The 25,545-nt window shown below is 41.4% G+C and overlaps 1 protein-coding gene across 5 annotated transcripts in view; it reads left to right on the top strand.

Annotated features, from left to right (window-relative positions):
• Nucleotides 1-25,545, top strand: part of RASSF8 (Ras association domain family member 8) — a 109,180-nt gene that overhangs the window by 38,208 nt on the left and 45,427 nt on the right. For 3 of the 5 annotated variants that reach the window (XM_026866713.1, XM_026866739.1, XM_026866728.1), the window contains one exon: nt 22,987-23,085. The exons of 1 other annotated variant lie outside the window; for it this stretch is intronic. The gene's annotated coding sequence lies outside the window, so the exon portion shown is untranslated. Of the gene's footprint in view, nt 1-1,186; nt 1,261-22,986; nt 23,086-25,545 lie in introns of those variants that run through there. One more of the 5 variants, XM_026866719.1, reaches the window with a different exon arrangement.

The raw sequence follows: 25,545 nt of genomic DNA, 5'->3' as shown, positions 1-25,545 counted from the left end.
CAGGCTACTTTTTATGAACTCTAGTAATTGCTCTCATATTGGTTATTATGTCCTGTGCAAAGTATGTGCTTTCCTGTATCAAATTAATCTCAAGGGCAAGAAGGACAAAAATGACTGGAATAAAGAGCAGAGAAATAAGATTTTATTTCAAAATTAAAAAAAAAACAAGGAATGTCCTTTCTAAATGGTATCTGAGAAATTAAAATGAATAATAAGGGTGCCTGGGCATATTAATGCTGGTAGGTTTTGATGTTTTTTCTTCATCAAATAAGGGTAAGTCTTGTTGTTCCTAATCCTTATCACTATAGAACATAGCCTTAAAAAAATTAGCTACCTGATCGAAAGATCTGGACTACTTAAACTTACATTCCTCTTCTGAAAGTTTTTCTGTTGAAGCAAAAAAATAATGTTTCACTCTGCTACTGGATGAGTGGCTGCAGACAGTCCCTTTGTCTTCTAGTGGAGAACACACAGCAAGTATGAGCATGTATCCAAGGCATTGGGAGGTTGGAATTCCTGCTGTGTTTGGCTGAAGATCTAGATTTCAAAAGCATCTCTTCTCTCCATCAGTTGAACAGTTGTTCAAGGTTGTATAGTGCTCTGCTGACTAGGTGAACTCCTCTACCCTAACTGGAAGCACATCACTTCCATGTGGTCATTGGTGGTGTCTGATTCCCCTGGGCTCTCGCATCTGTTGGTGAATGCTTGAAGAAAAGCTAGTGTCTCTTTTTATTTGCCTTCTGCAAATACTGCCAGCACAGTGCGGAGAGGAGATACCTTAACTTCTGAAGTCCTTTTAAAGTTCAGGGGTTTTTTTATGTGCATTGTTGTAAAAGCTGTGGGTCAGCTATTTGGTTTTCCTATCAACTCTATCTTCCCTGTGGTAAGGGAAGACTTGCTGCTGAAAATGCTGATAAGAGGCTGTTCTAAGCGGTGAATGCAGTCACGTTTTGGTCCTGCATTTCTTTGTTGTTGTGGTTTTCCCCAGATTTAATTTCTGAATGCCTCCTGTGAAAGTTTTTAAAATCTTACTGAATGCTTTGCCAACTACATTTTTCTAGTTTTATTAGTGTTCCGGTTTTCTAGTAACTAGTGAGAATTACTAGCTTTCCTGTGATATTTGTATCATACGTAGCGAATTATTTGAAAACTACTTACTTGGCCTTTATACCTCTTTTTATTGCAGTCATGCCTGCATTGTGGATCTAGACTAACACGAAGAAAAATTAGCCACAGCGTTCCTGAAAGAAATTTGGCAAAGTAAGCTAGTAGTGACCTAAACTGTTAGATTTTTGGGAGCAAAGTATGTCTTTTATGTTAAATGGTACACTGGTTGCAAGTTAAAAGTGCTTCTGCCCAAGAGCATTACCCATGCTTGCTTTATCAGAGTGTCCACTTGGCAAGTCAAGATTATTGAAGTGTTGCTGCCCTTGTACCTGGTTTGTAGAACTTTACTCCAGAAATTAGCTAATTAGTGGTAGTTTCAGTTGAACTCTGGTATTGGAAGTAGAGAAGTCTCAACACAATTGGTGCTATGACAGAAACCCACCTTTTACTTTATGGTATACTTACTTAGTTGTAGTTGATCAATCATTTTTTGTGCTTCTGTCTGCAAAGAAAATGCTTAATCACTGCAGCTGAGTTTAATACCATCTGCAACTTGTGTATTACATTATAAAAAGAGCTATAGGATGATACTTTCCTCTTTTGGAGTTGAATAGAATTTCCATTGCTATAGATATATTTCTTCTTTCTAGCTGAAGAAGATTGTCTTAACTCAGACATCTTCCAGTAATTAACAGCAATATTTAATAAAGATGTGTGAATATTAGTTTTAACAACAGTTAATTAAGATGTCATTAATGTATTGAAGTGGCCCATTTTCTAGCTGTAAAATGGTATTTTCACTTAATATTTGGTTAAACTGTATAAATGTATTTTAAAGCTTTTGATAGTTTTAAACCATAACCTCATTAATGCTAAGTCAAATGAGTTGGTGCGTTCTTAAACATAATAATATTAGTAACTGAGTTGTAGCTGTGGGATTTTTTTCACAGAGCATTTATTTAAAGAGGAAGCAGTATAGATTTTTACTTGCTGGGGCAATGAGCACATGATAGAAGTAAAACAAATACAGAACCTCTGGGGATATTTGTACTCTTTCTTCCCAATGGAAGTTTAGGTGCCTATATGGCATTTCCATAAGGACCTAATATGTCCTTATTGCCTGCTTATAGGGTATTACTGAGGCTCTTTGTCGGTGTTATGACTCCCTGCTTGATTTGGAAATGGATGCTGTCGATGGAGTGTAATTGCTGTTTTGGAGGTAGAATTCCCTTATGTCACTGTGGGAATTAGCGTAGGGAAGAAGAAACTGGACAAGTTAATGCACAGTGTGTGTCTTGAGTAAATATATAGAGTAAATATAAATATAAAAACCTTTGTGTGAATTTTTTTTTGTTCAGCTCACAGCTACAGAAGATCACAAACTATAAATCGGTGAGCATTTAAAAGTACAGCAAAGCTTTGATCAAGTGATCTGTGAAAATGATGAGAACAGTATGGAGCTGGAATAAAAACACCTTCTCTAACACATTGTGCACCAGTGATGTAGGACAACTGCAGACTTCTTTGGAAATGCCATCAATACTGCTCACTGCTCCTTGCTGCTCTTGTAGCATTATAAACTGCTTTAACCTTGGAAGAAGTGAATCTGAATTATAGGTAAAGGTCTACTGGATGGGGGGAGGGGGGGGGAGAATGGTACTATAAGAAAAGGGAGTAGAGGTGGTGAAGTATCCTTTAACCAGAGAAGTTACCTCTTGGAAAACAGGGGTGAAGTACCTGTCTTATATTATCTCTCTAGCATTTCTAAAGATACTTCAGAGACTAAGGACTGTGACACACTGAGTTACAGTAGTTTAACGAGATAATATGCGTCTGCTGAGTTGTGGTAACTTTGTGCAGGTTCTTAACCCGTTCTCATTGGAGTTAAAATGCTTTAGCATAAACTTCTTTACTTAAGTTTAAGCTAGTATATTTTATCTCAGAGGGCAACTGCTAGCTCATTAACACTCTACCTTCTCGAGCTTAGTGTTTGTCTTGATAATTGTTTGGAAACTTCAAATGTCTTTTAACCTAGTCTTTGAACGTTGGCCTGTAACACTTTCTAATCTGTTGTTTTAAAGAAGTCCAAAGAAATCTTGTTCAGTGTTCATAATTCATACCACTGTTCCACTGTGAAACTGCTTGTGGTTAAGCTGTTAAACTCCTGACACAGTGTCTACACGCAGCTGAGAGCCTTACTCCAGCCACTGTGTGAGATAGGTTATTAGGTTAGCTGAATGTATGATTTGACCTACAGCTAGCCTTCCTTGTGTCCTTAGAAAAAGTAAACAGGAAATGTTTAAGGTAGAGCTTCTCCCTTAACTCTTTGTTTTGAAACCTTTAGGCCAGGGATAGTCAAAACACTGTGGCTTCAGCCCAGTGCTGGTTGAAATGCTGGTACTATGCTCAACTGCATTATTACCTTTAGTAGGAATTATATTTTTGCCTCAATTAAATTCTTCTGTGAAGTTCTCATCACCTTCAGTTGGAGCAATACCAGCATCTTGTATGGCATAGTGATCATGCACATACAGTATCAGAGACTCCTTTCTAAAAGAGAAGAAAAAAATAAGGTGCAATGAGATAGAAATGAGTGTTTTGAATTACAGATGGGAATTAAACAGGGGAACAGTGAATTAGACCATTAATGCTGCTGCTATTAGCCAAAAATGCTTGAAGTATATTGAAGGAAGATACTATATTTAAAGTAGTAGAGCATCTGCTGGGTTAAGTCCATTTACAGTGAGGTTTACCTAGTGAAGGAATAGGCTGGTTAGTTTGCTTGCATGCTGCCTTACAGGGGTCTTGTGTCTCCTCCAATTTAAAAGCTGCCAAAGATTCTTCAGTAGAGATAAATCCAGGCATTAAACACCTACTGGGCTGGTTATAAATATACCTGTATGTGTTTTGCTCTGGTGGCGTGTGTAGGAAGGAAGTTGTATATTTACTAGTGGTCTATTTCCAAAGTTTGCTTTATCAAATGCTGGTGTGAGTCTTGCTTACCATGCAATATTTGAGCTGGCAGTCATGGGAGAGCAGCCCTATCATGGGATAGCTCAGGTGCAGGGGAACCTTTTTGTTCAAGTAATTTCATTTGTTTCAACTTGATATCTTAAGATCATGTTGTGACCGAAAACCAGGATAAAAACTTATCAACACCAATGTGATGTAGATAAGCAGACACTTCTTTATTGATGGCCGGACGTGTAAGGGAGTGTTTTCACCAACAACACGTGCCAAGCACCAGAATCATACACCTTATATAGAGCTTACTCATACATATTCATTAAGTCTTCATACATAAACATGCAACTTCCAAGAAATCATTAACATATTCTCCTTCTATTTCCGATTATGCGTAGTAAAGGTTAGAAATGTCTAGAAATGGGTCTGGGGTTTAATGTGAGTAGGTGGTCCATGGGTCAGTGGTCGCAATCTCCCCCTGCCGGAATTACCTTTTGCTTAAGGACACAGTTTTCTTGGCAGGTACCTGCAAGCTGTTACGGTTACTTCCCTCAGTTCCCATTAATCCTGGACCTTGACAACTACTTGCATTCTTCTAGTCCTATATATGTATTATCAGTTTACAAGTCACCTCGTGTTTTCTTACCTAGGTTCTAACCGTTCCTACTAAACAATTATGACCAATCCCTTCGGCCTTAGTACGGGGGCTGTACAGGGGATTTTATAGTAGCAGTCGGTTGCTAGATTCAAAATACAATAAATGCAAAATGATTTTTACTAAAATATCTCTTGATTCTATGCTTATATTAAAATCAAACACAATTTAATTTCATTTGATAATCAGTAACACTTTCATGAGTCATATGAAGCATAAAGGAGAAAATACACAAATTCTCAAACTTGCAGAGGTAGCACTGTACTGCAGCTTTGTGATGGAAAGTTTGGTCACTGTAGAACTCTTCTAATAGTTCGGTTGTTTCTGTGTCATGGCTGTCTGGTGTACTCATAGTGCTACTGTTTGGACGTAGTAGCAAGATAGTATTTTTTAACGGGTTGAGATTAGATTTTCAGAATAGACAAGCTGTGCATCTCTTACTCTAAAAGCATTTTAACTCTTCCTATAGTCTTAGTTACTTTCAAAGAAGGACAAAATATCCTATTCGGCCTCTTTTGTGTCTGATATTTGCCATTTCAAAAACTGTTCCATTGGTTTTGAATGTTGGCTTTGAAAATATGCACACTTTGCCACTGACAATTTTGAAAGTTTTTTATGTAGGTGGATTCCATTTGCACTCAAGTAGCTATCTGAAGTTGTTTACTGGTTTTCACTGAAATCCTGGAAATTGCAAGTTGAGGGCTCATCAGGCTTAGTGTAACTTGCATGGAATCTGAATCAGTGTTAACTAAGAACATTTCCAAATCTCAGGATACTAATTTCATTTTTCTTCTGATCTGTTCCTCTCAGCTGTACACTAGCTGAGGACAATTTAGATTTGTAATACCTTATCAAAAATGTTTGCAGTTTTGCAAACAAATAACTATATTTGGGGAGGAGGGGAGGGGAATTTATTAAACAGTGTCTAGATGCAGTTGAAAAAAGCTTTGATAAAAATGCATGAAAAGTTGGCAAAGTAGTGACTCATCAAAACAGACAGATTTATAATGTTTTCATATATTAGCAGATCTGGACAGTATATTTTTGGGCTACTTAGCTTCAGGTCTCCCTTGACTGAGCAGTACTCTGAAGCTGCTGAGGATCTTCAGATCCTAACGCAGATTTGGGGGTGGTGTTGGGAACTGCTTCCTTCACTCCCCTCTGGGCGTTTTCACACTTCTGGGAGGTGGCCAACACCTATTGAAGCCTCATTGCATTCCATGAAGCATGTTGTTGTGCTGGCACATTAACATTGCAGTACATCTTTACAGCATGCTTGCCTCATGATCATTTGCAGTTTTTTGGCTTGGAACTGAAGAAGTTTGATAAACAGCTGTAGTGCCTGTGTACCTCCCACCTGTTACAGTGAATGGGACCTTTTCAAAGGGAATTTGGGAGGCTTGCTGGCCAGTGCTCTTAAATGGAGAGATATGCTGCTAAAGAAGTCTGATAACAGCATAACAGATGTGATAGGCTTTATTGCTGCTTTTTATCTTGATGCTTTTTTTGTTTGTTCTGCTAATGGCAGCAGGATCTGAATCCTGCTTTTTAACTTTGACGAAAAGCTTTCCATTTCCTCTGGCCTATGTTGAGCACTTAAAAAGTCGTGAGTCTGATGGTCCCCTACCAAAATAAAAAGTAAAATAAGTAAAGGGTTGTTCAACAGTAAGGAAAGGACTTTGTATAGAAGTAGTGACTTAGCTTGACTCTGGATTTAATATGGGGACTTCATTAGTCAGAAAAATATAAAAAAGATTTCCTGACTTGAAGTTCTCATGAAGAAAAGGCTTTGGGGATAAGGCTTTGGGGATATGAAGATTGTCTCTGTTTCCACTGTTCCAATGATCAGAGTCTGGTTAGCCTGAGCTTTATTACCTTTATTTTCACTTTACTATACAACATACACTCTAACCCATTATCTTCCTTATTGTGACATACCTGGTTGTGGTTACTTCCTCTTTAGTTTGGCCTAGTAATTTTGAGCGGTCATCAATAAAAATAGTTTCTCCATTTCTCCCATCCCATACCTTGCATTTACTCAAAAGTTTATATCATATCCAGTGACTTTTTTTTTTTTTTTTACCTTTTTCAGCAAATTAAAGTACTGAATGGTAGGGGTCATGTTTGTGTAAGAAAACTTGGGTTTAGTGTCTTGATTATATCTGTAATTAATTATTTGCTTTTAACAACCACAGTGGTTTGAGATGTGAAGAGATAGCTTTAAAGGTGACAGCAGTAGCCTGTACCATAAACTGAACTGGAGAACCTCTTACAGGAGAGCAGAAGCAGTGAGCCAAATAATCTGCAGGGTTCAGTTTTATTTGTTCATAGTGATGTTATACTTCAGAAATTCAGCAACTTGTGATCCATCTTAAACTTTGGCTTAAATTAATGCTATGTACATACATTTAGAGTTTGTTTAGCTTCAAGGAAATATGTTCAGGGTTGGGTTCTTCCCCCTCTACTGTAGGCAGAATATCTTGAGATTTGTCTATCTTTTTTTTTTTTTTTTCCTGAGGTGAGTAGTCCGACATCTCTGTTTGATTACTGAACACATCTTATTTTCTCTACATTTGTGTTAGGATCTTTAAAATTAGCCCTGTGTTTTTCTGGTTGATGTTCCCCCACTTGAATGACTTCATGTAGTTGTCATACTAGGTGATATACAGACATAGTTATCCTGTTGTTGAAAACTAGAACTAAATCCCAAACGTGTTTTCATTAATTGTAAACCTAATGTAATCTTGGACTGTAAGCTGTTGCTTTCTTCTTGGTTACTGGTGGCATTTTTAATGTTGATTTACATTGCCAATCACACAAATTCAGTTTTGTAGTAGATAAAGCAAAAACTTGCATTACCTTTTGAAGTTTATTTATTTGATAGTGTGAAGACGTTAAAGGCATAATAACTTGCCTCTTGGACATTTCCTTGTAGCTGGTGCTTAATTGGCCCTGGTTCTACCAGGTGGTAATTAGCTACCACTAAGTGTCAAACTAGAGATCATCATTACTTCTGAAATTGTTGTGGGAGTCTTGATTGTTTAGGTTTCTCCTGAGTTAATGTCTTTACCAGGACAAATGCTATGACTTTGCTTACTGCTGTTTGAGACGGAAGCTTGTGACAGCAGAAATAGATTTATTTTTTTTTTCCCCCCTCTATCTCTCATATTTGTCTCACCCTTGCACCTATGTAAGGTCCAAGCATACTTAAAAATTCATTGCACTGGGAGGATTGCTTCCAGATTGTTGTTTAAGCTTTTGAAGGAGTGCAGTAAAAAATCAGCTTTCTGTTTGTCTTCCATTGACTCATTGCTAATTGCAAGGAAAGAAAAAGGTAGTTTGGTTTCTATTGACTACATAATGAAATAAGAAATTTAAAACTCCAAACAAAAAAATGTTTATTCCTTTGATTAGTAACAATTAAGAAATGATGTATTACAATCCCACTAATAACATTTCCTCACATACTCAGAGAGGGGGGAGATGATGACACAGGGTATGCAGATGTTGGTTTGAAGGTCTGAGGGAGGGCATTTATTTTCAACAAGGACAAATGCAAGCTTTTGGGCTCAACTTTGCTCTCTGCAGATGCTGTCCGTGACTGTTTTCACAACCGTGAAATGCAGAACAGCTGTATACTTTAGTATTTTACCTGTTATTATCCAGTGTGTGCTTTCAGTTAGAGACATTTGAAGTTCATTTTATAGAAGCTGCAGACCTGTTACCTGAGACTACTACTTACAAAACTTGCAGTATTATTCTCATACTGAAATTGAGTTACTCTGTGTTCAAAAATATACAGCAAAATGACATTGTCTTTTACTTTTTCATACGGATCAGCACAAAGAAAAACTACGCTAGTGAGGTATTTTCAGAATTTCTTTTGAAATAAAGGTATCTTTATGTATTGATTATAACAACCCTTCACCATCTTCATTGCCCTTCTTTGGACACACTCCAGCACCTCAATGTCTGTCTTGTAGTGAGGGGCCCAAAACTGAACACAGTTATCAAGGTGCAGCCTCACCAGTGGTGAGTATAGGGGTAAAATCCCTTCTCTGTCCCTGCTAGCCACTTTATTTCTGATACAAGCCAGGATACCATTGGCTTTCTTGGCCATCTGGGCACACTGCTAGCTCATATTCAGCCGGCTGTCAACCAATATACCCAAGTCCTTTTCCACTGGGCAGCTTTCCAGCCCCTTCCCTAAGCTTGTAGCATTGCACAGGGTTGTTGTGACCCAAGTGCAGAACCCAGTGTTCTGCAATTTGATGATGAACGTAGGTATGCACAGGGAGGAATTCACTGGCTCGTAGCAGTGGTAAACCATACGAAGTAGCTTTCACTATAGTTTAATTGGCTTGTGTGTATTGCTGGACTTTTAGTTTGCGAGCTCTGGCTCTTATAAATCTGGACTTGATTGCTGCCCCAGTTCACTATAAGTTGAGGGGTGCTATGTGGGACAGGAAGAAATGGAGTGGGTGGGGGGAATGGTTCAGTTTTTGGTTGCAGAGCTGACTTCTGCTTTGAAGTGTGAATGGGACTGTGTATTTGAAATAGGGAAAAGATGTGGTTTTGGAATCATATGTGAAGGCTGTTGTACACTGCATGCAAGATAGCAATCTCAAAAGCACTGTAGGCCTTTAGAAAACATGCAGGTCTTCTCTCGCTCCAACCAGTTTTTGCCACTACTGAGCACTGTCTTAAGTTCTTTGCTTTGTCCTGTGCAATAAGGCGGCTGGAATCAGTGGGTTATTAGGATTGGTTTATAACTCTTTTTGCCAAGTAATGGTAATTGAAGTTAATCTTTAAACCCTCTGGGAAATCACTGTTTTGGATGAGAACTTTCTTGTATTGAAACTGTTAGTTAGAAATGCAGAGTGATGTCTAATATTTCCACTAAAGACAAAACCGACTTGAAAATGATTTTGAGTTAATGTTAAATTGAATGAATTTGAATTTACAGATAATCTTCAGTGACTGTTTAATATCTTAATTATTTTCTGTTCTTGATGGGGATTCTGCAAACTGGCTTACCTCGGTGCTCATATAAAGACAGGCTAAATCATCATACAAAATGATGCTGTGTAAACAACCTATGGAAGCAGAAAATAATGGCCTTTGCTTGCAAAGATAACAGCAGTCTTTCAGGATTTTTTAAAAAGTAGAACAGGCTCTCCAGAATTGATTATAAATTGCTATGATGTGGAAGTAGAAGTTATCTGTCAGTACTGAAAAAGTGAAGAATCATTTCCTCAAGAGAGGAAATCCATAGGCTGCATGCTAAACTACTGCTTTGCCACTTGTCAGTCCTTATGTTGGCTGGGACAAATGCTCAGTGGCAAAGTAAGGGAAATCTGGTTTTATTTTTCATTAGTTGTACATGCATGGATGTCCTTAACAACAGTAATCCAAGTAAATCTGAATCTTATTCCAGTTTTTTTCAGTTACTGTCAACTGGACTTATCCTTAAGGAAAGAAATTAAAGCAAATGTCACATCATTGTGCTACCATTTTTATATGCTACCAATGTACTACTACTTATGTCACATAAATACCAGAATGACTTGACCCAACTATACTTTTCCAGAGATGTGCATGGTGATGGCATACATGTTTTAACTTGAATCATCCTTTAATGTTCTTCTATGGTTCTAACTGCTAGGATTAATAGCAGGAGCTAACTCAATACACTTTCTGGTAACTAGAACCCAAATGGATCAGGGGTTATGTGAATACACAGACCTAATCCTGATCTCTGCTAAATGCTACTTGACCATATTACTTCAGCCTCTTTTTTTGTTTAAATATGCTTTCTTATACATGCTTTTCTGAGAATCAGTGCAAAATATTTAGTCATATGTAGGTATGGCAAAATTTTGATGCTGTGTTTGAAGAATCAATAGTCAAGGGTGAAATTGTACAGTTTGTTTCAAGTGGTAAGGCAGGCATGTGAAGTGATGGAGCTACTCGTCCTACTTTAAATCTACAGAGCAGACTTTGGTTGGTTGTGAGCAAATAAGACTATTGGCAAAAAATTTTTCAACAAAGCAAATTCTTGCTATGACTTCACATCTTCTCTACTATTATGTTGTATAATTACATTGTAAAGTGAGCCTGAATGCATCTAACTACAGTACTATAGCCAAGGCAGTGTTTTCGAAGGGAGGTCTCTGGTCACCAGTTTGCAGGAAATCTTTGTGCTTCTAGGACTGCTGAAAGAAGCAGACAAAAGCATGACTCTGTCAGTAAGTATAACATAGCAATGCCTGCTGTCTTAAGAAAAAACTTGCTGACAAGGAGAAGAGAAAGCTACTGTTTTCTGTGCTATTACCCTATATTCCAAACGGAGTTGTTCAGAACGTGTGAGGTCATGAGGGAGCAGTGTAGTATGTGCACAGTCTGTGGATGAGTCTTGATGGTGCTCTGTTGTATGAGCATTCCCTTTTGATCTTGGAGTAATTGTCAGAGTGGGCTTTAGTGACCAGTGTTGCCAAGTAAAATGTTAGCTTGGGGGAAGAGGAAAAGAATGTGGCCTACCTGTAAGTATTCTGCTTTACATTCCTATATCCTCTTAGCTTATGTGTTTGCACTCTCTTGGATATGTTATTTAAACAAAAAGAAAATAAATCAAGTGTTCTTCTTTCCCTTTTCTCAATGACTGGAACTCTGAAGGTTTAAAACTGTATTAAATGAATTCAAGCCTGTTATTCCTGGAAAGGAAAGTATGGAAAGCAAATGCCCTTCACATACTTTCAAGGAGAAAACCAACAGGCAGAACTCTTAAGGTCATGTTCAAGACTTTTTTTTTATATCAAGCTGCTTTATAATTTTCATTTCAGTCTTTTTGATTTATATACCAACATAATTTTTGGAGCACTTGTTTCTTAACACTTCAGTAGAGCTTAAGGAACTAGGATCATTTCACTTCACTTCTGGAGTGAAGAAAGAGTAATTTAGGGTTGGATTTGAAGAGGTGATTATCCTTTTTTTTTTTTTTTTCTTCCTGAGAAGTGCTAAATAGGAGTAACAAAGAGGTGACTTTTTTTCTGACTGATGTAGAAAGGGATCTTAGTTCTGTTGCTCCTGTTAACACAGGATATGGCTTAAAAAACAAACACAAAACTGTTGAGAATCACAGACATAGGCTGCTCACTTAGATATGACCACAGACTGGTGGTAATGTAGGCAGGACTTGAGATGAATGCTCCAGACAAAACGGACACAAGCAGTCATGGGACTGAATGATGCAGTGAAGGCAGTGTTGGACCACTGCTCTGTCAATGCTTTTTAAGGTAGTAGATTGCTTTGGGCAAGAGGGGGAATAAACTTTTGACCTTGCTGTGACTTGGCTACCTTCTACAGTCAAGTGAAGATGGGAACAAGTGACTACAGTCAGTGAAGACATAAGCAGGTTGATGCTCCTTCTATTGTCGCAAGCTGTCTCAGTGATCAGTCCTCTCCCTGTAGGTAAGAGCAGTATACAAAATAGGCTGATACAGATGCTGGGAGCACATGGCAGTTTATTGATAAGGTTACAAAGGACAGTAGTGAGCTGGCAGGGAAGGAGAGCTACCTTCTTCTCTCCACTGGTATACCCCTAAATTTTCTTGTCAACCTGTCCTATATTCCATCTTGACACTTGATGTGCTGACACCATCTCGCAGCTGCAGACCTTTGTATCACAGGTGTTTTAATAAGACTTCAAGTGAGTATGCTGCTTGCACAAACTGGTTTGTGACAGGGAAGCTTTTTTCCTTGCTAGGAGCCTAACACCAATTTCACATTTATTTTTACACAGTTATTATATAGCTGCTAGAGGATAACTTTTAATTAGCAGTGATTTAATTAGCAGTGATGAGAAGATAATTGGGACCATCTGACCCAGATGTGGTAGAAGGCCTCCCTAGCCTGCATCACCTGGTCTTCCTCATTGGCCTGTCCAAAACAAACATACTTTTCACCACTGCCTCAAGACACTTACAAATCCATCTGTACTTTCAATATGCTGGTGTATCTTTTTAGATTATGAATAATTAGCCTTGAAGTCTGTCCTGGTTCAACTGGGATAGGGTCAAGTTTTCCCCAGCAAAGAGAGAGGGGGAAGGGATCTCCAGCCAGGTTATTCATACCATGCTGACGTCAGGTCCAGGGGAAGAGCTTTTTAGTTTTGCTTCTGGTTTTGGAGGTGGTGACACACGTGGCAGACTTGTTCCCTGACCATTTTGCGGTATTTCTCTGTATATTTTTTGTCTCGTCCACTGTTATTGCTGTTTATTGTTATTATCATTGCCACTGCTGCTATTCAGATTGTTTTATCACACTGTTTTATTAAATTTCTTCTTATTTTAGCCCGGGGTCTGTGCTTAACTTCCAGCCCGACCGCCTGCGGGTGGGGGAAGGGCAACAGCAATGTGCTCTCCGGTCCTGGTAGGGCTTAAACCAGCACATTTATAAATTAGCCCCCAACGTGGGGCTCGAGAGCTGAAATAAAAAGGGACAGACCCTGACCAGAGTGTGATAGAGCAATCTGTTGGGTGTAATCTTTCTGTTTGTGTTTGTTTGATAAGAAAATGTTCACAATGCTGGCCCACTTGATTGTGTGGTGGGGCTGGATTAATCCTTATATCCAGTGTATAATCCCAGTGGTGGTGTTTGTTATCGGTGGAAAATGTATAAAGGGTCTTATGTTGTTATATGGGCTATTGAATGCTTAGAATGCCTTTGTATCACTGGGGAGGGGGGGGGCGGGCCTGGCCGGTACCTGTTTGCTGTTTGGGCTTTTGTTAGGGGTCTCACCCACTCTGTGGGTGAGCCAGGGGAAGAAATCCTCTTGGCTTTGGGGAGGTTCAGTTATCCTTGGAGCCTGCAGGCCAGCATGATTGCAGCACTGTGCTTTCTCAATGTCTGCCTGATTTTGATTTTGGCTATGGGGCATTTCTCTAACAACAGCAGTGCCTGGAAACCTGCCCTGAGGTCAGATAATAGTGAGTGGCAAGGGATGTGGGAAAGAATGGGCAAAGGCCTGAGTCGGTGGGCACCCCCAATGCTTTGGAATTTCACTCCTGAGCAAATGCAGAGCCCTGAGAAGCTGATGGACTGCTTAGAAAGGGTGTGTTACCAAACCGGCAAAACCCAGGAGACACAAATCGTTGCAGTGTGTTGGGGACTTCCCATGCCTACCGTGTCCTCTTTAATACCACCCGCTGCCTTCAAGGGGAAGAAAAGGCCACACAAATAATATCTGAACCGGGGGCACAGGCAGAACCAGTCTCAGTCGCCTCCACCAGCACAGAGACTGAGCCAGAGAGCCAGGCAGTGCCAGTGTCAGTCGCCCCGATACAGAAAACCAAATATACCAGAAAGTCAGTTCGCAGAGTGAGGGAGGAGGATGAGCCACGCCCATCAGGGGAACAGTAGGAAGGACCAGAGGTGATCGTCCGATCTCTGTCCCTGACTGAGATGAGAGATTTCGGCCTCCTGGGAGGTGAGCAGATTTGCACCTGGCTGCTCTGATGCTGGGACAATGGAGCCAGTGCTTTTGAAATGGAGGGGAGAGAGGCCAAGCAGCTGGGATCTTTGGCCAAGGAGGCTGGCATTGACAAGGCAATAGGGAAGCAGACTCAAACCCTCAGCCTTTGGAAGCGACTCCTGTCCAGTGTAAGGGAGAGGCACCCCTACAAGGATGATATCCTATGTCAGCTGGGGAAATGGACCAGCATTGAGAAAGGCATCCAAAACCTCAGGGAACTGGCTGTGTTTGAGATGATCTATGGTGATCTGAATAATGACCAGTCACCCATGGACCCAGATCAGGCCCCTTGCACACACCTGATGTGGTGAAAGTTCCTGAAGAGTGCACCAGAAGCACACTCGAAAGCATTGGCAATAGTGTCCTGGTGGACAGACACCCAAACTGTGGATGGAGTGGTTGGCAAGCTCTGGCAATATGGGGGAAATCTCCCTTCATCTCAACATTCCTGGGTCTCAGCTGTGGAGGAACTGTCTCAGAGGATCCAAAAAGTGGAAGAGGACATGTCCTACGTTCCACCTGCACAGGCTAATGTCTCAGCCATTAGAAGTAAAGGTTTCCCCACCCAAGAGAGAGGCAGCAGAAGGTACACACCACGAGGCACCCTGTGGTTTTTCCTCCGTAACCATGGAGAAAACATGAGGAGGTGGGATGGAGAGCCCACTGCTGCCCTAGCTGCACGAGTAGAGCACCTGAAAGAGAAAGCCGTCACGAAAGGCGAGTCCTCCAAATAAAGTGCAGCTCCAGTGTCCAGTCAGAAATCCTCCAGACAGAATAGAATGGTAAACGCTATGCCTGACCCTCTTGAGGGGACCAGTAAATCATTCTCACAAGAAGTGATGATGAGCAGGATTAGAGGGGCCCTGCTCCAGCCAGGTGGAGGAAAGGGATAATCGGATTTACTGGACAGTGTGGATCCGTTGGCCTGGCACGTCAGACCCACAAGAGTATAAGGTGTTGGTGGACACTGGCACACAGTGCACCCTGATGCCATCGAGCTACAGTGGGGTTGAATCCATCTGCATCTCCAGAGTGACAGGGGGATCCCAACAGCTGACCCTACTGGAAGCTGAAGTGAGCCTGACTGGGAAGGACCGGCATAAGCACCCCATTGTGACTGGCCCATATGCCCCGTGCATCCTGGGCATAGGCTGTCTCAGGAGAGGGTACTTCAAAGACCCAAAAAGGTACCGGTGGGACTTTGCTGTAGATGCCCTGGAGGAGGTTGAACAGTTGTCCACCTTGCCCGGACTCCCAGAGGATCCCTCAGTGATGGGGCGGCTTAAGGTTGAGGAGCAGCGAGTGCCAATTGCTACCAGGATGGTGCACCGGCAGCAGTACCGCACCAACCGAGATTCCCTGGTCCCCATCCATCAGCTGATGCGTCAACTAGAAAGCCAGAAGGTGATCAGCAAAACTCACTCCCCCTTCAACAGCCCTATATGGCCAGTGAGAAAGCCTAATGGCGAATGGAGGCTAACTGTGGGCTACCGTGGCCTGAATGAAGTTATGCCAGCGATGAGTGCTGCAGTGCCGGACATGCTAGAGATCCAGTATGAACTGGAGTCGAAGGCAGCCAAGTGGTACGCCATGATTGACATTGCTAACACGTTCTTCTCCATTCCAATATCACCAGAGTGCAGGCCACAGTTTGCGTTCCCTTGGAGAGGCATCCAGTACACCTGGAATCAATTGCCCCAGGGGTGGAACCACAGCTCCACCATTTGCCATGGACTGGTCCATACTGCACTGGAGAAGGGTGGGGCTCCAGAACACCTGCAGTATATTGATGACATCATTGTATGGGTGAACACAGCTGAGGAAGTCTTTGAGAAAGGGAAGAAAATCATTGAAATCCTCCTGAAGGCCGGCTTTGCCATTAAGGAAAAGAAAGTTAAGGGGCCTGCAAGGGAAATTCAATTCCTAGGCATAAAATGGCAAGATGGGCGTCGCCACATCCCAATGGAGGTGATAAACAAGATAACAGCCATGGCCCCACCAACCTCTAAAAAGGAGACTCAGTCTTTCCTGGGCGCTGTGGGGTTCTGGAGGATGCACATCCTGAACTACAGCCTGATTGTGAGCCCTCTCTACCACATAACCCGTAAGAAGAAGGATTTTGAATGGGGCCCTGAGCAACAACAATCCTTTGAACAAATTAAGCAGGAGATTGCCCAAGCAGTAGGTCTCGGGCACGTCCGGGCAGGGCAGGAGGTTTAGAACATGCTCTACACTGCAGCCAGGTAGAATGGCCCTACCTGGAGCCTCTGGCAGAGAGAACTTGGGAAAACCCGAGGCCAACCTATTGGCTTTGGGAGCCAGGGATACAAACGCTCTGAAGCTAATTACACACCAACTGAGAAGGAGATACTGGCAGTGTACGAAGGAGTTCGGGCTGCCTCAGAAGTGGTCGGCACTGAAACACAGCTCCTCCTGGCATCCTGACTACCGGTGCTTGGGTGGATGTTTAAGGGAAAGGCCTCCACGCATCATGCAACCGATGCCACGTGGAGCAAATGGGTTGTATTGATAACACAACGGGCTCGAATATGGAATTCCCGCCGCCCAGGGATACTAGATGTGATTACGAACTGGCCAGAGAGCAAAGATTCTGGAATGTCACCAGAACAGGAGGTGACACGTGCTAAGGAAGCCCCACCATATAACGAGCTGCCGGATGAGGAGAAGTGATATGCCCTGTTCACTGACGGGTCTTGTCGTATCGTGGGAAAACATCAGCGATGGAATGCTGCTCTATGGAGTCCCACACGACGGGTCACTGAAGCTGCTGAGGGACAGGGTGAATCGAGCCAGTTTGTAGAGGTGAAAGCCGTCCAGCTTGCTTTGGATATTTCTGAGCGGGAAAAGTGGCTGAGGCTCTACCTCTACACTGACTCATGGGCTTTGGCGAATACCCTGTGGAAATGGTTGCAGCAATGGAAGCAGAACGACTGGCAACGTAAGGGTAAAACTGTCTGGTCTGCTGAAGTATGGCAGGACATTGCAGCCCGTGTGGAAAACCTCGTTGTGAAGGTGCGTCATGTGGATGCCCATGTACCCAAGAGTCGGGCCACTGATGAACGTCAACACAACCAGCAGGCAGACCAAGCTGCTAAGATGAGAGTAGCTCAGGTGGACTTGAACTGGCAGCGCAAAGGTGAACTCTTCATAGTCCGGTGGGCCCCTGAGACCTCGGGCCACCAAGGTAGAGAAGCAGCATACAGGTGGGCTCGAGATCGAGGGGTGGACCTCACTATTGACACCATTGCAGAGATCATCCACGGATGTCAGACGTGTGTTGCAATCAAGCATGTGAAGCGGATGAAGCCCCAGCGGAATGGAGTGCAATGACTGCAATACAGATATGGAGAGGCCTGGCAGATTGACTACATCACACTGCCACAGACCCGCCACAGGAAGCGCCATGTGCTCACAATGGTGGAAGTAACCACTGGGTGGCTGGAAACTTAACCAGCATACCCACGTCACCACCCGGAACACCATCTGGGCCTTGAAACCGAAGTCCTGTGGTGACACGACCCCCCAGAGAGAATTGAGTCAGACAACGGGACCCACTTCCAAAACAACTTCATAAATGCCTGGGCAGAAGAACACGGCATCGAGTGGGTCTACCATATCCCCTACCACGCACCAGCCTCTGGGAAGATCGAGCGCTAAAAAAACACTGTTAAAAACCACATTGAAAGCACTGGGAGGTGGGACCTTCAAAGACTGGGACATGCATCTAGCAAAGGCCACCTGGCTAGTCAACACAAGAGGATCTGCCAGTCGAGCTGGCCCGGCTCAGTCGAGACCTCCACATGCTGTAGATGGGGATAAAGTCCCTGTGGTGCGCATGAGGATTGTATTGGGAAAAATGGTCTGGTTTAGTCCTGCGCCAGGCAAAGGTAAAGGCAAACCCATCCACGGAATTGGTTTTGCTCAAGGCCCTGATTGTACCTGGTGGGTGATGCAGGACAATAGAGAGGTCCGATGTGTACCACAGGGGGACTTGATTCTGGGTGAGAACATGCCGTGAATTATGCTGTGCCTGTGTAAATTATTACTTTGTTATTGTTAACTGCTAAATGGCAGCTGGACATGGCGCAGATGATATAAAGGGGTGGATTATGTCCTGGTTCAACTAGGATAGGGTCAAGTTTTCCCCAGCAGAGAGAGAGGGGGAAGGGATCTCCAGCCGGGTTATTCATACCATGCTCACGTCAGGTCCAGGGGTGGAGCCTTTTACTTTTGCTTCTGGTTTTGGAGGTAGCGACACACGCGTCGATCTTTATTCCCTGACCATTTTGCGGTATTTGTCTGTATATCTTTTGTGTTGTTCACTGTTATTGCTCTTTATTGTTCTTATCATTGATACTGTTGTTATTCAGATTGTTTTATCACACTGTTGTATTAAATTTTCTTATTTTAGCCCGGGGTCTGTGTTTAACTTCCAGCCCGACTGGCTGCGGGTGGGGGAAGGGCAACAGCAATGTGCTCTCCAATCCCGGCAGGGGTTAAAGCTGCACAAGGTCACAGTGGTAGGATGTATGTGATGTCTGCAGTCTTTCAGAATTGACATTACATTGATAAGCTAGCATCATGTATCTCCCATTACCCCAAAGAACTGACCAAAATTTTCTGACCTTGTTAAACTACAGATGTGTCTCCTTGGAGATAATTACTCAATCTTTTGAGGTTACTCTTTCCATATTTTTTTCCTTTGTGGCTAATTGCTACTTAAACTTCAACAAAGTCATAAAGGACTTTAAAGATATCCTGCTTGTAATCAAGGATGCTGCTTTCCTGTATTAAAAAAAAACAAAACAAAACAAAAAAACCCCACCCACTTTTGAAATGCCAACTTGATTCCTTTTTTTAATGCTGTTTCCCAGTAAGGTCTTTTTCAGTGTCATGAACTGCTTCATGTTTCTTCTGGTCTTCATTTCAACAGATGATCATTTTGGTTGGTGTGAACTGGGGCATAGTTTTGGTCATCCAGTAAGCTATGGAACAGCTGTGAAGAAAGTAAGGTTTACCTCATGATTTAAGGTTAAAAGGTTTGTTACCATGTCAATCCTATTTTCCTTCCATGTGAGTGGAAGGATCACAGTTGCTTTAGAAATGTGTGACTGATGGAGACCACCTTAGTTTGAAAGTAATTTCATGATCTTCCCAGTGTTCCTTCTGCACTGCAGACTAATGAGTAATAAAAGTTTAGTCAAAGTAGTTTGGGAAAAAACATCAGTGGAAATGGATCCTCAAACACAGAAATTTTGTGTTTTCATATTCTCTGAAGTGGTGACTAACACATCAGTCTTGCCAGTTTGCTTTTGTTGGTAATGCTGTCATATACTCAAATGATGAATTGTCTTTGGTTCTCCCTTCTTCCATCATCACAGGAAGCCCCTTCTTTGCTGGGTAGGCTCCAAGGTGTGATGCAAATAGATGCTTGGGATAGAGAGGGATTACAGACTCCATGTGTGTCTCAAAGTGGCGTCTGAGAGTACAAAAATGGTCTGATGTTGCAAAAAAGGTGTTGTGAGTAAAGAAAATTAGATCTTTGTTTCTTTTGTTATCTTCTCTGTGCTCTTAAATTCTCAGCCTTGCTGTACCCTTTTTGGGCCTATTGATTAAGTAGGAAGAAGGGGAATGCTTTACCATACTTTCACTTTTTCTTTATGTGTTTGCTCAACAGTGTATACATATTCTTCATGAATGGAGTTTTACTCTGTAGCAGCATGAAGCTGTCATGCTCCTGTTCCCACTGGCACTAAGCAGTCTCTCAAGTTTGATCTGGTGAAACAATGAGCCTGCTTAGGTTTAGTTTTAATTCTCTTCTCCCCTCTCTTACAAGAGAGTGTGATCTTCCCACCTGCAGGAAAGGGAGTTTTCCATCTACAAGAGTTAGAAATCTTTTTTTTTTTTTTTTTTTTTTTTTTTTTTTTTTTTTTTTTTTTTTTTTTTTTTTTTTCTGTGCTTCCTCCCTACCACAGAGTTCCTTGCATGTACAGTGTTTATTTCCTCATGGTCTGAGCATAACATGATCACCTGGGTGATTTTACCAGTTTGGAGATGCCAAACAGGTTATGTAGTATGTTGTGTAGAGTTGATCGTCTTGGTTCACCTTGCTAAGAAATCTGACCTCTGGGAAAGTCCCTTATTGTGGCATCTCTTAAAATAAGCTCTTCCTTTCAGCTGCTTCTGGCCTACTTCTGGCATTTTTATGTGTGCATCTCCTCAGAGCTTTATAGGAATAGAAATTACTTTTAATGTTTCTGTTGTTCTATCTACTTAATTTTCAAAGAAAAAAAGTAGATTTTGCTCTTTTGTTTCTTGACACAGTATGCTAGGCAGCCTAGGCAGCAATTAATACTGTATCCTTACTAACATATTCAATAAGGCTGGACTCTTGTTGGCTTGACTGCCTTCTCTCTATTCCTGTATCTTTTCACCTTTTAACATGTCAGGATCTCATCCACAAATACGTACTGGATTTAAGACTCCAGTCTACAAGGCTGCAGTGTGAGAACAAAGAAGTATTTTGGGGGGACTTCCATAAAATAAAATACATTAAATATCTCCATTAAAATGTCTGGGTTGATGAAGGGAAGAATAAAATAAACACCTTTTCCTCCAGCAGTGGCTTGATTAATAGATTTATTGTTTGTACAGATTTTGTCAGGAAGCCATATGGCTTGAGGAAAACAAAGAGGAAGTGGCTGATGTTGAGAATCTGATTTAATAGGGGTCTCTTAGGACAGAATGTGGCTCTTATCCTTAGTCCTTCCCACTCACTTTGCAAAGTCGTATGAGAAGAGCTTTAGTACTTCACTAGAGTAAAGATAATGCTGCTCTGAGGGGAAGTGTTGGTCCCTACTGCTAGAACAGCATCGTAGCTATTCTATTCTCAGGTTAAAAATCCAGTATTCTTTGCCTGTTGTGTAAATTATTCTGGGGTAGTTAACAAGGAACAGTAACTGAAATGTTTACTTCTCGTATCTTGGCAATTGATCAGTCTGCAACAGATGATAACAACTTTAGCATCTTCAGGCAGAGCTCTCAGAGTCTGGGCTGAGGTAATATTTCTCTCCTCTCTACCTCCCTCCCACAGCAAAATCAAGCACATGTCTCCGGATTGGCTGAGTCACTATCTATGTCCTACAGCCAGATTTATTTTCCTAATCTAATGTGTGTATATGGAAACTGATAAGTAGCTGGGGCTCAAGCACTGGTAATCTAACCTGATGTGATGGGTTAAATGAATGTTCAGCATTATCTGTGACTGTTTGTCTCTAGTTATGGCTCTGTGGTGAGTAAACCCAAGCAGAGAATCTAAAGCAATGTTATATAATATAAAACACATTAAGAATGTTTAACAAGCTCTTCTTTTATGAAATTGCAGCCTCTCAGCTGAGAGGCATAAACTTAGCAAAAACTGTTTATGGTCACTTAAGAGCTAAAGTAAAAGACTCATGTGAACCATTAGTACTTGTTTAGTGGGTTCACAGAGTGAAAAGCACAAAACATCACAAAACCATGTTCTGAGAAGTTGGAAATTTAATGAATATTGGTACGAGAATGAAAGCTACATATTCAGCCAGTGGTGGTGAAGATAAGCTCCTGAATAGTCCTGTCTTGAAGTTTTGAGCCTTAATGAAAGAATTACTTGCTCCTATAGGGCTTCAGTGTGTAGTGTGCGTGGTCTAGTATTTTACAACAGGCTAGTCCTTCCTTTTCAGACCTTTAAGAGGTTTTTGTTGCTTTCTGGACCTGTATGACGTGCTTATGCTGGAGTTGGTGCTTATTGAATCTTTTCATACAGCTCTCACAGGTACTAGGAGAAAAACTTTTATCTTGCCAAAATTCTGTGGCTGACAACAATGGAACAGAAGATGCTGAAAGACTATAGGAAAGTGTTTTCCTGATTTAGTCTATCTCTCTATGCTTCTGTTAAACTGTAAAGGTCCCCTTTAATGTTATGTGGAATAGGTTTTATTCTTTTAAAATATTATTCAGAAAGTCTTTGGTGATGAAAGTTTAAAAATAACTACTCATGTTTTCCTTGGCTCTGACATAGTATTAGGCAATGTTTGCTGATCTGTCACAGCCATGCCGTTAAACATAATTGTAATAAGCATCCCTTCCAAGCTGATTAATATTAGTCTTAATCAGCAGTTTGGGATTTGTTACCCTTTGCCCAGTTTGTTTGACTTCTTATGCGTGTGTTGGCCATGATTCACCACTGCAAGGGAGTCAGAGTGTGCAGTTCAAGAGCACTTGGAGATTTTTTATATCTGGAACCCCTCCAGTTTGAGTATTATTTTCCTTAAAAAGAAAATTAGGAAAAAAGATTGTGAAATATCTCCTATATTTATAATTTAGCAGTGGTAGACGCTCATAAGTACCTAATACAGTGCTTAGTTTTTCCTGATGTTCTGGAAAGCTGTTGAAATGTTGTTTACCACACTTAGTTATTTATAACAGGAAAATGTCACACCAGGTATAAGAGGTAGAAAATTAAGTGCAGTATTCCACACTTCTTTTGAGCTAACTTTTAAAAAACAAAATTACTGTATGTGTCAGGCTGTTATATATCCCTATCTATAGGTGCTAGGTGAACACTGTGTTTTTCCAAAGCATGAAAGGGAGGAGGGGGGAATAGGACTTTACCCTCAATAAGGTAATTTTACTAATGTATAAGAATATTTCCATGTTTTTCTTCCAGCAACTAACCTTGTCAGTGGAGTTGACACCTATGCCTTGAATAGCAGATAGCACTTAGCCCACTGCATAAGCAGACATCTCTGTCTATCTTCATCTGCAGGTAAGAAGTTATGACCAAAAAAACCTTCATATTACAAGTTTTCCTTCTGAAAGTACTGGCACATAAAGCATGCTTAGAAATCTGAGCAAGACTCCAGCTCTGTGCAACATATGTTTTCTCAGAACAGTTCTGTTCCCAAGCAGACCTCCGGTGCTCCTGACAAATTTCTGTCTCCTGTGATGATGTGATCCCCAAGTATATGCCCCCTCCAACTGTGTAAGAGGGAGACCCAAGGCTACCCTGCTGCTGAGGAATGTGCTGTGAATGAGAGGAGTCTCTTGTCTCCAGCTCCCCTCGTTATCAGTCCTTCTTGGGCAGCAGCTCTTGGTGCCAGCAGTAGCTGGTAGGTGACTTGTCAGTCACTAGACAATCAGCTGTGGCTGCACATGGGTTTGGGGATTGCAGGCTGCAGCTGCCTCTTGGCTTGTCATGTGTGCTCTGAGCAGAGGGCCCTGATCCTCTTGGGTTTCATAAGAGTTCGTGTGTGTGTAGCTTTCCCTCGATTTGGGGATAGAGACATTTTCTTCTTCAAATAAAAGTTTTGCAGGAGAAGTACTGTGTCTACATAAAATATCCCCCTATCACACCTCCCCAGCCTTACAGTCTGAGTATTTCCCATTCTTAGTGTGAATGTACATTTAAAACATAGTACTGGGTATAAGGAGACAACCTCAACTTGGCAGATCAGACATTACCAAAAATTCAGAAGAGATGTCAGGAAAAGAAAACACTAGCAGATAATGTTTTTCCTGACAATGAGATTAATTTTTGATGTGGTAAAAATATAACAACTTGGAATTAAACACTATAAAAATATATATACTGTCAGATTATGTACTGGTATTACTTTTCATATTGCTTGGATTTTTGAGTCCTGTGTTTTACGGTGTAAATTAAGTTATTGAAGCAAGTGGGGGAAGCTCATTCTTCCAGTGTGTGCTGGGGTCTGTGAGCAGAATGCAGTTTCTTCTCTGACTTGACACAGTTTATGGCCCTCACTTAAAGCTAATTTATCTTATGTACATATGTGAGCTTTTAAGTGGTAGACTTCTACACCAGTCACACCTTCAGCATTTTCCTGTGTAGAATACCATGCTACAATGACTTCTATTGTAAAGACAGTATTTTCTAGTAGTATTCTGTTGATAATTGAAGCAGGTGAGGGACCAGTATAACTAACAGGACAAAATACTTGGATCATTTACCAGAATGATAGCTTGTCTCATGCTTAAGTTCTGTATATCTGAAGTACAGTCAAGCATAAAGGTACAAGTCTTTTCTTGCTACAGGAAAGTCTGAAGCATACCATAATTGGTGCTTCTTCCAGCCCTGTGAGAATAGGTAGTAATATTACATGACTGAAAGTGTTTACTTTCATTGTCCTCAATATAGTGTAGAATGTCAATTAGTAGAAATATCTATATGCACATATATAAAATACCTTTGTATACTATATAGGAGCTTTGCTGAAGTGTATAGGATGAGGGGAGATGGCCTTAAGTTTCATCAGGGGAGATTTAGACTGAATATTAGGAAAAATTTCTTCACCAAAATGGTTGTCAAGCATTGGAACAGGCTGCCTGAGGAAATGGCTGAGTGACCATCCCTGGAGGTATTTAGAAGGGATGTAGATGTGGCACTTAGGGACATGGTTTAGTGGTGGTGGTAGGTTAATGGTTAGACTTGATCTTAAGGGTTTTTTCCAACCTAAATGACTCTGATTTTTACATGTGTATGCATATATAAGTATCTACAACATTAAAAATGCTGTTTGTTTGGAGTCTAGTTTTGGAGACTGACACTATCTTAAGTTGTTGTGTATTTGTAAGTCTTTTCTTGGTTATTGTCCTGGTTTCAGCCAGGGTAGAGTTAACTTTCCTTGGGCTGAGAGGGAGCACAGCTGGAGGGCTGGGCCCAGATCGGTCACTTGTGTATTCTGTATCATGTGACGTCATGCTCAGTACATAGATGGACATGTGCTCTCTCATGGCCTGGTTTTGGTTTCACAGCCAGCGTGGTGGGATTTCTGGTGCGCTCGGCATCGCTGCTGGGGGCGGGCTGAGTACCAGTTGCCAGTTGGTGAGCCACTGCTGTATTTTACCTGCTCGGACTTACTAGTGTTAGTGTTATTTTTTTAATATTACTAAATTCTTCTTATTCAAGCTACAATGTGGTTGGTTTTTTTTTTTTGTCCCTCCCCTATTTCACAAGGGGGGGGGGAAGGGAGAAGTAAACGACTGACTGCGTGGTGATTGGCTACCATCTAAGTTCAAACTATGACAGTCTTTTGACACCCAGCATAGAGGCAGGGATTTGAGGTAACAACAGATTGGGTCATAATGTTTATTGCTTGGTTCCTTAAGATTTTATCACCTCACCTGCCATATGTATTTCCCATGCTGTTGCTCACCATCCACAAGAGTAGGGTTAAGATTTTTTTTGCTGTACTATGTAATGCTG

The sequence above is a fragment of the Athene cunicularia genome (genome assembly GCF_003259725.1).
Source record: "Athene cunicularia isolate RWA chromosome 1 unlocalized genomic scaffold, athCun1 chr1_part2, whole genome shotgun sequence".
Lineage (NCBI taxonomy): Eukaryota > Metazoa > Chordata > Aves > Strigiformes > Strigidae > Athene > Athene cunicularia.
Note: the sequence above shows the minus strand (reverse complement) of the source record. Positions and strands in the feature narration are given on the sequence as shown.